The 16,877-nt window shown below is 47.9% G+C and overlaps 1 long non-coding RNA gene across 1 annotated transcript in view; it reads left to right on the forward strand.

The window, feature by feature from the left end:
- The first annotated feature begins 7,414 nt into the window (after positions 1-7,414).
- Positions 7,415-16,877, forward strand: part of LOC135362288 (uncharacterized) — a 75,078-nt gene continuing 65,615 nt past the window's right edge. Inside the window, exons 1-2 of the long non-coding RNA XR_010406808.1 lie at positions 7,415-7,431; positions 12,774-12,818. This is a non-coding gene — a long non-coding RNA (uncharacterized LOC135362288). The remainder of the gene's footprint in view (positions 7,432-12,773; positions 12,819-16,877) is intronic.

Below are 16,877 nucleotides of genomic sequence, written 5' to 3' on the forward strand. Positions count from 1 at the left end.
CAAAATGGCTGCCATTGCTTCAAGCCTTACCTCCTCACAGGGAAGCATCCAAAGATAGGAAGAAGAGGGCAAGGAAGAAGGGCTCTCCTTGTACCTCTGTCTTTGTAGTGGGAAGGGAAACCTTTTCTGGGATCCCTCCAACAGAAGTCTTAAAGAATGGGTCAAAAGGGACCCTTAGCTGGGAGGGAGTGTGGGAAAGTGAGTGTCAGTCATTTCCTGTCTCTGCTATGTCTTGACAGCATGGAGAAGGGGAGGAGAAAGGTTATTGGGTGGACAACAACCAGGCTACCCTGCCACAACTGTAGAATGGAGTCTGGACTGAGAATCTCAGGGGGCTGCTGGCAGATGCCCAAGAATATACCTTGTCTAAGCTTTGTTCCTTAGGGTTATTGTTCCAGAAAGTGTTAGAATATTAAAGGTTAAGTTAGTCTACCTCCCCTGGCAAGCTTCCAGTTTTTCTTGCCCACCCAGTGGCCCCTATGAAGAGCCAGTGGTTCCATGTTATGTCCTCATTTCATTACAATCCCCATCCCCATATCTTACCCTCAGGAAAGAAGGCATTTGATTTGAACAAATTCATCCTAAATTGTTAAGGCTGATAGGGCTCAGTCTTGGTCCATGTCTATGAACAAACAAGGGCTTGTTGACCTCAAAGAATGAATCATCAATCAATATTAGGTTTCCAGAGGGTGGGATTTGGAAAAGAAAAATATATTGCTTCTGGGGAGGGGTAGCAAATATGGGATGGAGGGAATCCTATCCTATGTTATTCCATTATTGCAGAGCAAGAACATTTAGGAAACAGGAGTAGGGTAGAAGTAGCATTTATGGAGCATACAAGTATATTAATTCATTTAATTCTCACAGTGACCCTGTAAGATAGTGATTAGAATTCCTGCCTTATAGATGAGGAGAGAGAAGCTCAGGGAGGCTGTCAATCCGCCAAGGTCACACAGCTGGAAAGCGGCAGATTAAGGGTTCCAACACCAGGCCCATATTGCTCAGGGTCCCTGGTCCTAACCAGCCCCTGCATATCCTTGCCTTTTATCATCTTCATTTCAAGGGGCCCTGACTCACCCAGGGCCTCTGAGGGCCTGGTCAGAAATCACACAAAGACATTACTACCTGCATCTGAATGCCCTTATTTTCCCCAGGAGCCCACAGCTCCCAGTGGGGCCAAGCCTCATGGCAGTGCTATGCCCTTCAGTCAGCCAGCATGGGGAGGAGGAGAACAGGAGAGCTGATCAGGGGGCAGAGGTGAGCAGCAGGTCTAAAGGGCCTCACTGTCCCTGGGCTGTCACAGCACAAGGGCCCAGTGACATTGGGGGGACCAAGCCAGGACCTCAATGTCCAAGACTTTGCAGGGCCTTGTCACCTGAGCCACCTGCAGGGGGCCTGGCAGAGCATCTTCTTTAGATGCAAAAAGAGGATTAGGAGAGAGGAAGGGACCCATCAATGCCCAGTGTCCCTGTGTGGCAGGGCCAGAGCTCAAAGCCAGGCCCTCCTGACTCATTCAGTTCTCATTCCAGCTTATCATAGTCTCAGAGTATTTCATCAGAGATTTATGAAGCACCTGCCTCAGGCCAGGCCCTGGGATAACCAAGGTGAGAGCAAGGCAAGGTCCCTGTTCCCACTGGGCCTCTGAACAATGACAGCTAGTGTGGAGGGACACTCTTGAAACCAACCAAACAAAAAAATCATCTGCTGGTTGGAGTCTGTCCAAGGCTGCTGCCCACTGCTCATGAAGCACAGAGAGGGAAAGGATATTCCTGAGATCACATAGCAAGATAGTGGCTGAGCCAGGCCTCAAAACCGAGTCTCCCGATCCAAGCAGGGGAACTCTTGGGCCTACTTCACATTAACTTCAAAGTCCATTTTCTTTTCTGGATGTGGGACAATATTTTGGTTTGGGGCACAGACCACTTCGGGTGAGAAATACAGCCCTCCTGAGACTTTTCCTATAAGAAACATGCTGGGAAATTGACAGTATGTCTTCTGAAGAGTGGTCTGCGATTTTAATCCTGAAGCTACGTCTGACATGGAGCCACGTCTGCTCCTTGTTGCTCAGATTGCAGGGGACCCAGTGCTTCCCCTGTAAGGGAGGCCAAGCACATCATTCATGGTGTCTGGAGCCCTGGGTTCTCTTCTGGGCTGCCAGGCCCTGTGCAGGACCAGCCTGGGGGTGGGAGTGGGGTCTGTCCACGGTGTCTACAGTAGCCCCTTGGCAAAAACCCTCTCTCCCAAAGCCTGGACCTCCAGGAGCCCGTCCCAGTTAACTTGGAGCTTGGGTACCACTGATTCAACAGGAGGCAGAGTGATCAACAGCACAGGCTTTACTGCTGGATGGAGCGGGATCTGAATCCTGGCTCTGCCACTTACCACCTGTGTGACCTGGGTCAAGTCACCTCACCTGTCTGAGCTTCAGGAGTCCTTATCTATGAAATATAATATTTTTTTTTAAAGATTTTATTTATTTATTTGAGAGAGAGAGAATGAGAGACAGAGAGCATGAGAGGGAGGAGGGTCAGAGGGAGAAGCAGACTCCCTGCCGAGCAGGGAGCCCGACGCGGGACTCGATCCCGGAACTCCAGGATCATGACCTGAGCCGAAGGCAGTCGCTTAGCCAACTGAGCCACCCAGGCGCCCCTATGAAATATAATATTAATAATATTCACAAGCAGACTTGTAGTACAACTCTCTTCCTATCTGAGGTTCCTATAGGTAGGAAAGTCGGAATTCCACTTGGTTATTAATAGTAATGTTAAATACAACAAATCAACATGTAGTTCAACTGAATTAAGAAACAGAAAATTCTGGGTAACAACAAATTTGGCAAATGCTTTTCCCTTCTGATTTATGCCTAGGTTAATTTTTTACATTTTTAACAAGTGTTTATATATAGCATTTACTAAGTGGCAAACTCTGTGCTAAGCGCTATGAAAATATTGACTCATTTAATCCTTGCAGTCAGTCTCTGAGGCAGATACTATTTTCCAGACTTACAGATGAGGAAACTGAGGCACAGAGTAAGTAACTTGCACCAGGATATGCACCTGACCCATGGCAAGGCTGGGCTGCCAAGCCAATCCGTGTGGCCTAGGAGCTGTGCACATCACCACTTACTCCCCTCCTTTTCAGCTTTTTTCCTTCTGAAACACATTTTCCCGTGTACAGTTGATCAGCTCAAAGGAAGAACACATCCTTTCTCTACCCAAGGACATAGTCGAGAGACTGTGTCATTGGGAGATAAAAGGCATGGAATCAAATCCCCACTCTGTCTCCTGCTCAGCTGTGTGATGCTGGCAAGTAATTCCCCCCTCCCCTGGGTCTCACTATCCTCATCTCTAAACTGGGCTACTGTCACCACCTACCTCTCAATTAGAGGGAAGTGAAATCAGCCATGGATGTGAAGTCTTTCTAGAGTCTTAAATGCACTGTTTGGGGCTTGGGGAAGTTAAATAGTCAGGATCATAAAGCTGGTTTTCACTAAAAAGTGTCCAGCACCTACGAGTTGCCTTCCATTGTCTGTGAGGATCCAGGAGACTCACAGTGAAACCAGCAAGCAAACAGCAGCCCCCGCCCACCCCCGCCATGGCAAGTGGTCATCCCATCCCATCCCACCCCTGGCCCTGCCTGGGCTCTTTGTCCAGGATTCAGGTGTGTTTACAATCAGATGCTAAAAGGCACAGCCGTCCCTCAATGCACAGCATCGATACCCATGTGGGTCGTAAGAGGATTTCTGCCTTTTGTTGCTTGGCAATATTTTGTTTAAATGAACTTATGCCAGGGATTAATATAGTTTGTGAGTTTAACTGCTTACTTGGCAGGAAGGGGAAAATGAACAGAGTTTGAAGAAATCTGGTGTGAAAACAGTTTTTAGAATGCGGGTGTGCAGATGAAGCTTAGGGGTGTGGGATGTGGAGCTGGACTCCGGAGAAAGTGCCCCTGGTTTTCATCCCCGCTGGGCTATTTCCCAACTGTGGGACCCTCCACCTGCTACCATCTCCTCGGACAAATAGCAGCCCCTACCACGGGGTGGGGAGGTGAGATACGGCCTGTGGCAAGATTGCATGATGCCAGATATTCAGCACATGCTCAGGAAATAAAGAGTCAGTGCCCTGAGCCGGCTCTGCATCCCGTGCCCCAGCACCCAAAGGGGGGCACATTAGCACATGGGAGGCCTTCAGTGAAAATGTGTCAAGTCAGCCAATGAATGGTAAATATAGTCAATCCTCATTCTTCACAGATTCCATGTTATTTATTAAATTCACCTACTTACTGAAATTTATTTGTAACCCCAAAATCAATACTCAGGGTGCTTTTGCAGTCATTTGAAGATATGTGCAGAGCAGTGAAAATTTTGACTCCCCCTAATGTGCAAGTTCCCAGCTGAGGCTGAACAAGGTGTCACTCCACCTTCTGGTTTCAGCTCTTGTATGGAAACAACTGGGCTTTTTTGCGGTCTACTTGGTGCCATGTTTTTCACGTTTTTGCACTTTTTGTTGGTGACTTGGCTGTTTAAAAGGGCCCCCAAGTGCAATGCTGAAGTGCTGTCTAGGGTTCCCAAGCCCAGAAGGTTGTGGTGCATCTTGTGGAGAAAATGCATGTGTTAGAAGATGTTCATTCAGGCATGAGGTACAGTGCTATTGGCAGTGAATTTAGTGTTAACAAATCTGCAGTAGATATTAAATAAGAAACGCTCATAAAACAAAGTTCTGTACTGACCAGTTGATGAAAATACTATGAAGAGAGGTTCTCAGGAACCTCACCCTACATTGTCCCTGGGAGCAGTGGTTGGCTATTCACTAATTCAGTGTTCATGGAGACTTTATAGGACCTGCCTTGGTCCATGGGGCTGAGATTGAGTTTTAGTGTCTTGAGGGACCACATTGAAAGGGGACAGGGGAAGTCCTAGTAGACCTCACAGGCACACTCCCCTGCATGTTAATTATTTGCCAAAGCTTGGATGAGAGCTGTTCCCAGCTGCTATCCACTCTTTGGCCACCACCCGGTCTGGGACACCATTGTCTCTTGTCTGGACACTGGCATGACTGCCCCACTGCTGTCAGCCTCCCCTCTGGGCTTCCTATATCCATTCTCTACATTGCAGTGGCCGGTCCCCTTACTCTTCGACTTTATGCCCTTCAGTGGCTTCCCATTTTCCCCAGGAAAAAAACCGAAAGCCCTGCTGTGGCCCATGAGTTTCTGGGTGGTCAGGCCCCTGTCCACATCTTCAGCTTTATCTGACACCACACTGCTCCATGCTTTGTGCTCCAGTCGCACCGGCTGCCTCTCTGATCCTTGAACACACTGCGCCCCTGCTGCTACACGGCCTTTGCACTTGCTAAACCTCTCTCCCTGTCTCATTACCCACTCCCCCACCTCCAACACCTATACCTGCTCACAGCCTGTGTGCCCTTCAGGTCTCAGCTCCCGTCACTTTCCTGACAACCCTGCCCCAGAACAAAGCGGTCTCCATGATGTAGCCACCACCCCCATTACCCTTTCCCCTTCACAGAACATATCTCAGTGATGTTTCACATTTACTTGAATGACCATTTGGTAAGTAATCATCTCCCAGACTTTAAACTCTACAAGATCAGACATCAGGGCTGCCTTGGCTCACCACTGAGTCCCCAGAGCAGAGGAGAGGGCCTGGCACAGTGTAGATGCTCAATAAACTTAGTAAGTGAGCAAACAGCCTTTTCCATGTTGCCCGTGGGGGCAAATCCTACTGGACAAGATCCAGGCTCTCCCTTGCAGTTCACAGATTGGAAGGACTATGAGCTAACATCTGTGGAGCCCAGCCACATACATGGATGATCTTTAATTTTCACAACCATCCAACAAAGTAGAGAGCTAGCTAATACGTCCCCATACTGGAAGAAAATGATGATAAGGCTCAGAGAGATGAGAGAAGTGGCTCAAGGTTGCATAGCTAAGGGGCACCTGGGTGCTTAGTTGGTTAAGTGTCTGCCTTCAGCTCAGGTCATGATCTCTGGGTCCTGGGACTGAGTCCCATGTCAGGCTCTTTGCTCAGTGGGGAGTCTGCTTCTCCATCTTGCTCTTCCCCTTCACCCCGTTCATGCTCTGTCTCTCTCTCTCTCTTTCTCTCTCTCTCTCTCTCTCATAAATAAAATAAAATCTTTAAAAAAAAAAAAAAGATTGCATAGTTAAGAAGGGTCATGGGCAGGATTTGCACCCAGGCCTGGCTGACCTGTGGTCTGAGCCTCCCCCTCTAGCCCTTACATTGTCTTCTCACCTTTGGGCTGCCCACACCCTGCACATGACAGTTGTATGTGTGAATGGATCCATCATTTAGGGGACTGAGGACTTGACCTCATGTCACCAGCCTTTCTGATGTTTTCTCGTTTGAATACACTAGTCTTAAAAGCAGAGCAAGATGGAATATACTGGTTCAAAGGCATTGTGGATTCTATTCTCAGGGGCTACTTGATTGTCTGGCTGCCTTTAGCACATCACTTTGCCGAAAGGTGCTCACCTCTTAAGGAAGCCAAGTCCAACTGATGGATGCAGTGCCTGCTGGCAGCATTGGACATGGTCTAGGATGCTTTGGCCTCTGGTAGTTCCCGGGGGGTCCACAGGATGCTGAGATAGTAGGACTCATTGGATTCAACCCCTTTATTTTACACATGGGGAAACAGGCCCAGGATAGGGAGGGAATTCATCCAAGATCAGAGAGTTTCAAAAGCAAAATGAAAAGCTGAGGCTCTGGCCTCCCTGGGCAGTATTGCTCATCTTTGCCTTGAGGTCAGGAAATGCCAGGAAAATGTTTGTTCTCCACCAGTCTATTATGGTATCTGAAATTTCACCATTAATTCTTTTGTCTTGGAGAAATTTTTGCTAGTTCTCTAACAGAATGAAAATACCCTTGGATGGGTTGAAGAGAGGAGGGATACCCTAAGTCATCAGCCAAACAATTTATTCATTCATGTCTTCATCCATCCATCTATCCCCTTGTCTCTCCATCTGTATTTCCATCCTTACCTGACTCTCCGTCCATCCATCCATCCACCATGGCTCTCCCATCCATTCACCCATCCATCCATCCAACCCTTCCCCTTCTCTTTCCGTCTATATCTCCATGTATCCACTTATCTGTCTTTCCCCTCACCCATTCACCCACCCACCCACCCCTTTTACCAGATTCCCATTGAACACCAATTCTGTGAATGGCTACATGGAATAAAAAGATAAAGAGTCTCAGTTCTAGTCTCTGCAGAGCCCCCCATACCCTGGAGGCAGCAGATCTGTAAAGCCACATTTCTCCTGCACTGTGAGGACCACACTAAGGGAGGTGTTGACAGCTTGGCTTTACAAAGAAGAGATGACCAAGCAGAAAGTGTCTGGAGACCCTGGGCCTGAGTGCATCACCCCAGCTCTTGCTATTCATTGGCTGTGTATCCTTGGGTAAGGCCCTTCCCATCTGGACTCAGCGTACCCATCTTTGATGTGGGCAGGTGGACTCAATGAATGTTTCCCAGACTCAGTCATTCATATACCTCCCTCCACACCTGTAGATGAGATCGCCTGTACTGAAAAGTACTTAATGTTTTTATTCAAACGAGCTCCTTTTTTTAACCAAAATACATTTTAGGATGAAGCCTTATTGATACCATAAATGGAAAAAAAAATGGTAACAGCTGTCATAAATAGAAAGTAACTGTAAAAATACTTGAAAAAGGAAGGCAAACTGCTAATGTTGTTAAATTCTACATAGACCTTGCTTCTCAGTGATGGAGGCCAGCTCTCCTTGGTTGATAGAGAACTTAGCAAACTCTGGAGAGGTGTTAAATATAAGCTAGGACCCAACAGAGACTCTCCCCTTGGAATAGCCATTCCTTAGGGAGAAGCTTCCTTGCAGTCTGCTTCAAAATCAAGGAGTGGTGGTGGAGGTAGGGGCTACTCCTGCCCCAAAGCAGGAAACTGCTTTGGAAGCATCAGGCCAGGTGCCGTCCTGGCCACTTTCTTCTAAGCCCTCCCAATATGCCCTGGGCCCGGCCTCTCTTGAGAACTCACACCTCCCCTTCAAGCCTCCCAGGAACCAAAGGTCAGGCCATGAGCCGGATTCTGTAACTCAAACCAGGTGGTATCTGCTTCAAATCCTGACCGAGGAGGGAAACCAATATGGAAATCTGAAGCTGTCCCTTTCCAGAGCTTGGCAAGAGTCAGGTGCTGCCTGTCACTCAGAGAGGGCCCTGACCCATTCTAATCTTACCTTCTGCCACCAGACTCCTCCACCACATCTCCACCACCCCTCATCCTTGACCCAGGGTCCCCAAAGCCCACGACAGTGTAGAGTCCCCAGCCTGTAGCCTTTCTGAATTTCCCTGTGGCATTAACAGGTATGATCAGAAAACAGTGTCTCTCACTCATGCCAAGACCTAAAGTGCCCAAGTAAGCCTTCACACCCTTGGAAGACGGGTGGCCTGGTGGATGGAGCCAGAAGACCCAGGTTTGGGTTGTGTTGTGCTCTGATGGCTCCCTGCATGTCCTCACCTCTGAGTTTCTGGTTGCTGCTGAGCCTCCTCCAGCAATACTGACATCAAGGGTATTATTTACTGGAAAAAAATGTTCCATTTTCGATTCAGATTTCAGAAGGATATTTGAAATCTTAAAGCTGCTGCCAGCTCTGTTGAGGGACACAAAAAAGCCCACTTTCTCATCTAGCCTTGGCTCCAGCCTGGGGCCATGGCAGAGAGAGGTCATCTTTGCACCAACCAGCCCCTACCCCCAGATCTGAAAGGCCACGCCAGAATTGCCCAGAAGGGGGAAAACACAGCACTGGGCATTGCCTTAGAAAGTGCTTTTTCTCTCTAGTTAATAGTTATGGTCTCATAGGCAGGTCGTGCAATTCTTTCCTCCCTCCCTCCCTCCCTCCCTCCCTCCCTCCCTTCCTCCCTTCCTCCCTTCCTTCTTTCCTTCCTTCCTTCCTTCTTTCCTTCCTTCCTTCCACCAGGGCTGAAGGAGGCAGGACATGAGCTAGAAAGTCCAGAGCCCCTGGGACCTAATGACTTGTGACTTTATTGACTAAACAGAACTGAGAATCAGATACACCCTAATTGATGCCCAATTTGCATAGAAAGAAGTTCAGGCTGGGCAAGACTTCCCACTGGAAATTAGTCCCTGAATTCACAAAGGGTGGAAGTACTTGGAAGTATATTTTCCAGGTCCCCTCTTCCGAGAAGCCTCCCCTGGTTGCTACCCCCAAGTCAAAATGATCCCTCCCTCAAAATTCTCACTCCAGGTGTTTTGTAGAACCATTTTACCCTTACTCCATTCTTTCTTGCAAGTTTTGCGTTAGCCAGTGTGAGATCCTCACTATTTTATAAGCAGTTTGAGAGCAAAGCTTGTGGTTTATTCTTCCTTGCATGGTCAGCATTTTTCAGAAACTCACTGTGCACTGGACACAGTGCTCAGTGTTTTCCCTGCATCCTCTCCATTTTACCTTCACCACTGCCCCTCCCCCACAGTAGCTGTTTCTATCCCCATCTTACAGAAGAAAAAACTGAGGCTCAGGACATTGAAGTGACTTGCTCAAGAAAATGGGCCAGTAAATGATGAAGCAGAGACTTGAATGTGGGCCCTTGTTTCCCTTTCTTGGCTGCTTGTGAAATTGGGCTGACTGAGTCGTAGATAATCCCACAGGCATGCTGCTCTCCTGGGGCAGTGACCCGAAGCCTGGTCTGTCCTGTCTCTGCAAGGCTGGGGTTGGAGCTCCCACATAGCAACCATGCTCCAAGCTCAGTCCTGTCTCAGCTTGTAGACTGTAAGAGGATCCAAGGTGTGAAGTGGGGTCACCTGCAATTTAGAAGGGCAGGAGGTGTAGACTGACAGCTGGCATGGTCTTCAGGCTCCCATACCCACTGCCCCTGTGCCCAGACTCACCCCAGGCCTTCTGGAGTCCTTGTCTCACTCCCCCTCATGTCACTCCAGAACTTTCCAGCTGGGGGGCTGCTGGTTTCCCCACCAATCACTCTCCATCTCAGCATTCATGTTTATTTGTGGGCAGAAAAAACTTGGACACAGAGTTCACAGCTGTTGTTGGTATGGATGAAATTTTAACAGTGTTGACACCGAAGAACCATTCTCCCTGCAGTTCTGGTTTGGACCAGGGGCTGGGGTCGGTCCCCTTTCTTCCGTAATTAAAAATTCACCAGCAAGGACAGCTTGCTCATCAATCTTTCATCTCAACAGTCTCTGTTGGAGAAGATGGGGGCACCACTGATGAGGCATGACTGGCTGCCCAGAGCTCCAGACCTTGCTACCATGTGCATGAGTTCAGGGCCTTGGGTGGGAAGCAGGTGGGTCCAGCTGAGCCTGGGGGGAAGCCCCTTGAACATCACCAGAAGGGTACTGGGCATGACAGGTGGCCAGTGCTGAGCTTTCCACCTCCTATGACCTGAAGGCATTGGGGAGGAGCCAACAGAGGGTCAGAAAAGTGGATGTGTGGAATAAAATGGTCAGGAGGCATCTAAATAACCACAGGGCTAGTCTTAGCCAATCAAAACTCAAAAGTTGCTAAGAGTAGATCCTAAATGTTCTCACTACAAAAAACAAATGGTAATTATGGGACAGGATCTACAGATATACATGTTACTTAACCCCAGGGTGGCAATCATTCTGCAACTTATAAGTGTATCAAATCAATGTGTTGTAACTTACACAATGTTATATGTCAATCATATCTCAAGCTGGAAATATAGATATGATACATCTTCCATGTTTTAGCCAAGTATAAAAAGTTAATGGAAACTCTCCAGTTAAAAAACCAAACAAAACAAAACACCACAGCAAAAACAAACAAACAAAACCTTAATGGGATAATATGTGTGAGGACCTCAGCATAGGGCCAACCTAGAGAAAGCATCCTAGTCCCTGTTGCTAGTTATTATAATTGTTGTCAATGTTGTTGCCTCTGTTCTAGAACTTACCTCCTGTGCTGGTTTAAGGCACGTTAGGTAACTTCTCTGGGACTCAACTTCCTCATTTGTAACATGTGAATTCTAACAGTACCTGCCTCCGATAGTTGGGGTGAGGAGTAAATGAACTGGGGATCCCTCAGTGTTTTAAAATCGCTATTGAGCAAACCCAGCCTGACATCAGTCTCCTGGCCTGGTCAAGCCCTGGTGGGATAGGTTGGTGGGCGAACCAAACACTGGCTCTGCCACTTTCTGGCTGTGTGGCCTATGCAAGCCCACCCATCTCTTGGCCTCAGTTTCTCCATCTGTACAAAGCAGATGCCGGAGCAGGTGATCTCCTGAGTCAGCTCTGGTTCTGGCTTCTATGAAATTGTGCACATGGCTGCCTCTTGTCAGGCTCAAGTTTTTCCCAGAAGAGTTTTAGGTAGGGGAGTTCTCAGGTGACCACTTTGTCTCCATGACTGCTCTATGTCAGCCTCATGCTTATAGGTTCCCTGCAGCTCTGCTCCCGGCCTCTGTGAACTCTGGGCTGGCTGTCTTTCCAGGAAGGGGACAGTCTGGTTCCATAGTGAGAGGAATTTGAAGAGTGTCTAGTGGAAGAGAACAGGCAGAGGTGGCAAGAGGACCTTAGGGCGTGGGCCGGGTTCCAGGTGCTGGGGGATGGCTGAGCAGGGCTCAGTCCAGATGAGCAGAACAAAGACATGTCAACTAATGAGTCGTTAGGGTGGCACTGAGCTCCTGACACTTGGTAGGACCTGGTTAGCCTTGGCTCAGATTCGGAAGGATGTGGGTCCTAAGGATGAACAGGGTATAGAGAGGCAGGGCCACTGTGCTGGACATCTGCCGCTTGCCCCTTGAGATGACTCTCCACCCTCTCCTCACTGCCCTGTGCCCTAGGAGACGACCTGTAGTCATCAGTGCACTTCCTCCCCTCTCTGGCTTCCTGTTGGCTTTGGCCAATGGGGAGCTCTAGCAGGATATAAAGTGAGGGGGCTGGGGAGAAATGTTAGGGTATTTAGTCTCCAGCTCTCTCCTTCAGGATCACCTTGGGGTGGCTGCTTGCCTTGACCCCAGGTGACAACTCCTGCCGGGCGTCCTCTCTGTGCCTGGGTCTAGAAACCATTCCCTCTTCCCACTCCCTAGAGGTGGTGGTAGCAGAATCCCCGCCTCTGCTCCCCCCAAGGAAACTGCACCACTCCTGCCCACACTTTTGTGAAGAGGTCCTTTATTAAGCCTTCAGGATCCTGCCTGGTTCAGCCCCCCAGAGCTGCAGAGCAAGGGTACTGGAAAGGGATGCAGGAGAGGAGGCAGCAGGGCCCCCACCAAAACCATGTCTGGAATCTGACTCCATCTTCTTACCCTTGATTACTCTGAGGGACCAACCTGGCATTCTCCCTCCAGACTTCTGGTTCATGTGTCTGGACCAGGAGAAGGGAAGGGAGGGGAGGGAGCCCAGGCCGGTCTGAAAGGGGAGCACACCTGGGCTGTGCAGTCCTGACAGCAGACCCCCCCCCCCAGCAGGGACGTCACCGTCAAGCACTCACGGGGGCCAGATAGGTTGGGATTGGGGAGGATTTGTGGGCCCGAGCAAGCAGCTGACGTGGCTCCAGCCCATTGCTGGCCTGCTGGCCCGTGGCCCAGAGGTGCAGCTGTCCCCAGAGGAGTCAGAAAGCCGGACTTGTGCATGAAATCCCTCAATTTCTAAATACCGGGATCAGTTCAAATATTAAATTTTAAACAACCAGATCTGAATCTGGCCACCGGTTTGTGACCTGGAAAATACAAGTCCCTCCGACAGACCTTTCTGATCTCCGTCTCGTTTGCTCGTAGGTTTCCCACACCCGGAGTGCAGACTGAGAGCAGCCCAGGAGATAGGTGAGTGTGAGAGCCAAAACCCCTGGTACACCTGGAGGGACTCAGGGACCCACTCACACCTGGGCGCATACTTCGGCACCATTATTGGACCCGGTTTAGAAATGCCTGATTTGCAGACCATGTGTCTGTACCACCTCCGTTCTCCCCACCCCTACTGCCCTACCACCCCAGCCCTTCCTAACCCTCTTCCCAGCACCGGAGCTCTCAGCAGGCGCTCCCCAAAACCTATGGGTAGCAGTGGAGGAGGAGGGAAGCCAGAAGCAGAGCTGAAGCTGCAGTTTGGGCCTATTTCCTGAATGTGATTTCCCCACTTCCCAGTCCCGCATAGGGCCTATGTGTGACCACTGTACCTCGGTGTGATATTCTGCCAAAATACAGGGGCACCTGGATTAATATATGGTCTTTTGCAGTAAAAAGCAATATTCTTCTGTGGGTTACAGGGCTATCATATCAGTCATTCATACTTTAGTATCTTTTAATGCTATCTGATTATTTTTTGGTCACTACCTTGCTGGGGTCAGCCACACTGAGGGGTTTTTTGATTTTGGAATTGAGAAGGAAGAGCCCTGCACAGAGGCTGGGGCAGCCAGGGTAGGGCCAGGGGCAACAAGGGTCTGGGGGTCTGCCGAGGACGTTTCTGGTAGCTTAGTGACTGTGTGGAGCTGGCTCTGGGAGTGCCATCTTTGGCCCCTCTCCTGGGTGGGTAAGTCCTCTGGGGTCTGTGACCTTTACCACCATGATATCCCTGGGAAAGCATGCCCTCAACTCTAAATCATCTGTTTACAAACATTTGGAGACCAAGCCCCTTGCTTGAGGGACTGTCTGGGAGTTCTCTGGAACACGCCAGCTTGATTCCCTGCCAATGGCCTGGGGCTGCTACTTCCCCAGCATCCTGGGAGAAACCATCCTTCCTCTGGGTGGCTGTGTGTGGAGCTGGCTTCACTCCTAGGTGGAATCAGCAGTTGCCCCAGGGTATGATCGGATAGAGCGTGTTCGGATAGAGCCCTCCCTACCCAACATCCCCTCCCGCCCACTTGTCACACTGCCCAAATCACCATCTGGGTCACTCTTTGGGAGAGGATGAGGAAGAAGCTTTGGAAACTTCCATCAAAATGACAACTGAAGGTTAGTAGTGGTTATTTCCAAATTGTGAGATGATACGCAATTTGAGTTTTCTGTGTTTTCCATTTTATGTATCAAACACATGCTACTTTGATATTCCCCCCACCACCACTCCCGGATGCTGTCCAGGGTGGTCTAGTGACCCAAGGTTTCTTGCGTTCATTGTAGAAATTATCTGACCAGATTGGCTCTAGCCAGTAGCTGGGCCTCAGGGAACGGGGATGTGGGACAGGTAAATTTTGATAGAGAAGCAAAAAGTGAAGCTGGGGAAGGATTAAGGAGCTGTCAGAGGTGAACATGGTCTCCTCCGATTCTGCTGCAGTGGTGAGCTAGAGAGCCAAATCATGACCTTTTTTTTGAAAATAAAGTGGACTTGGTTTGTTCCCTCAGTCAAAGCTCCACCTTCTTCCCTTTCCTTGCTAAGTAAGCAGGCTCTCACTTGAAGGGAAACTTCATTGTAGCCAGGGATGGACGTCACTCTGTTGCATTGACTGTGGCCAGATAAGCTAGGTTTTCTTTATTCTTTCTTTCTTTGCTTTTTTTTTTTTTAAGATGTCTAAAATTACAATACAGACTCTAGGGAGCTTTCAATATGTGTGGTCAGAAATTGATAAATTCCCTAAAGTGGCATAACTTACTAGAGAGTTTTAAGAATTTTTAAAAGTTTCCTCTTTCAGAATGTAAGTAACCAGTAATTCCACTTCTGGGAAATTTGCCCTGAGGAAATAGCCTAAGATGTGTACAAAGACTTATCTACAAGGATGCTTACCACAGCATTATTTATGTTTGTCAAAAAATAGAAAACAGTGTGTGTATCCAGCAGCGGGGGATTGGGGGAGCCCATTTTGGCACATGCAGATAGTGGAAGATTCTGGGCAGCCACTGAATATGGTTTGAGATGAATTTTTAATAATGTAGGGGAAAATGGTCATGTTTCAGTGTTATGTGAAAAGACGATTTGCCAAAATTTATCCTGACTACATTTTTTAAAAAATGGGTAGAAAGAAACAAGTAAGCAAGGTAGAGAGCAGAGAAAGAAAGAAGATTGGAGAAACAGATACCAAAGTATGTGTATGTCGGGGGGTTAACAGGTGACCTATTTTCTGCTTTGTGCTTTTCTGCATTTCTAATTTCCCACAGTGGAATGTTCACTGTTTCTCGAAGAGCAGTTACAATTAAGAAAAAATTCCCTATCCCCCACCCAGGTGTGTGTGTGTGTGTGTGTGTGTGTGTGTGTACATTTTGTCAGTCTGCTGTATAGAAAAAAATTGTTATATTGTTACTTTTCATTCTAAAGCATTCTTTTCCTTATAACATTTTTTTAAACTAAAACCAATGTCAGTGCCACATAATGCTCTTCCATCCCTTGAACTGTGGTTCTGAGAGAGCTGGTTTTGGGGGCTGTATTAGTTTATTAAGACAGGCATAATAAAATACCACAGACAGAGTGGCTTAGACAATGGAAGTTAATTATCTCACAGTTGTGGAGGCCAGAAGTCTGAGATCAAGGTGTCAGCAGGTTTGGTTTCTTCTGAGGTCTCTCTCCTTGGCTAGATGGCTGCCTTCTCCCTGTGTCCTCATATGGTTAGTCATACCTCTGTCTGCGTTGTCTGTGTCCTAATCTCCCCTTTTTTTTTAAGGTGAATTTGATTTTTTTATTATTAACATATAATGTATTATTTATTTCAGAGGTACAGGTCTGTGATTCATCAGTCTTACACAATTCACAGTGCTCACCATAGCACATACCCTCCCCAATGTCCATCACCAGCTACCCCATCCCTCCCACCCCTCTCCACTCCAGCAACCCTCAGTTTGTTTCCTGAGATTAAGAGTCTCTTATGGTTTGTCTCCCTCTCTGGTTTCGTCTTGTTTAATTTTTTCCTCTCTTCCCCTATAATCCTCTCTTATTTGTCAAATTCCTCATATCAGTGAGATCATATGATAATTGTCTTTCTCTAATTGACTTATTTCACTTAGCATAATACCCTTTAGTTCCATCCATGCCATTGCAAATGGCAGGATTTCATTTTTTGATGGCTGCATAATATTCCTGTGTGTGTGTGTGTGTGTGTGTTGTGTGTGTGTATACACACATCTTCTTTATCCATTCATCTGTGGATGGACATCTGGGCTCTTACTATAGTTTGTCTATTGTGGACATTGCTGCTATAAACATTGGGGTGCAGGTGCCCCTTCAGATCACTGCATTTGTATCTTTGGGGTAATTGCCCAGTAGTGCAATTGCTGAGTCAGCTTTTTGAGGAACCTCCATACTGTTTTCCTAATCTCCCCTTCTTAAAAGGGACACCATTCTATTGGATTAGGACCCACCTTAAGGACCTCATTTTATGGTAATTACCTCTTTGGAGACACTGTCTCCAAACACAGCCACATTCTGAGGTCCTGAGTGTTAGGACTGCAACACATGAATTTGGGGGTCACACTTCAGCCTATAACAGGGACAGTCTATTCCCAGTGACTGTGGCCAGTATTTTGCAGAGCATGGAGCTTAAAGCTGGAGTGGGAGCTGGGATATTGATGGAGAAGACATTGTCCCTGCCTTTAGGAGGCCCCCAGGGAGGTGTGACGCAGACACTGAACGCAAGCACCTCAACTCTCCAGCAAGACCCAGCAGCAAGAGTAAGACCATTCCTGGTTGTGTCCAGCCACCACAGATTGGCTGCTGAAGGTCAAGGCAAAAGAAAGAGTTGAGCATACAAAAAGATAATTTTATTAAGAAATTCTCAAGCACATCTACTGTGATGAGAACCAGCAGGTTGGCTACGAACAATCAAATCATTCAAATGGACTTCTGGACATTAAAACTCAAAATTTTTAAATAATTTTTCTAAGCATCAACTCAAAAGTGAAACTGATTTATCAGATCAATGGTGGAGAAAAGGAACAGATGAGCAAGTTGGGTGTGGAAGGTTG

The sequence above is a fragment of the Mirounga angustirostris genome, unplaced genomic scaffold (assembly GCF_029215605.1).
Source record: "Mirounga angustirostris isolate CCGP_5_RB_7025 unplaced genomic scaffold, mMirAng1.0.hap1 SCAF_1, whole genome shotgun sequence".
NCBI classification, from domain to species: domain Eukaryota; kingdom Metazoa; phylum Chordata; class Mammalia; order Carnivora; family Phocidae; genus Mirounga; species Mirounga angustirostris.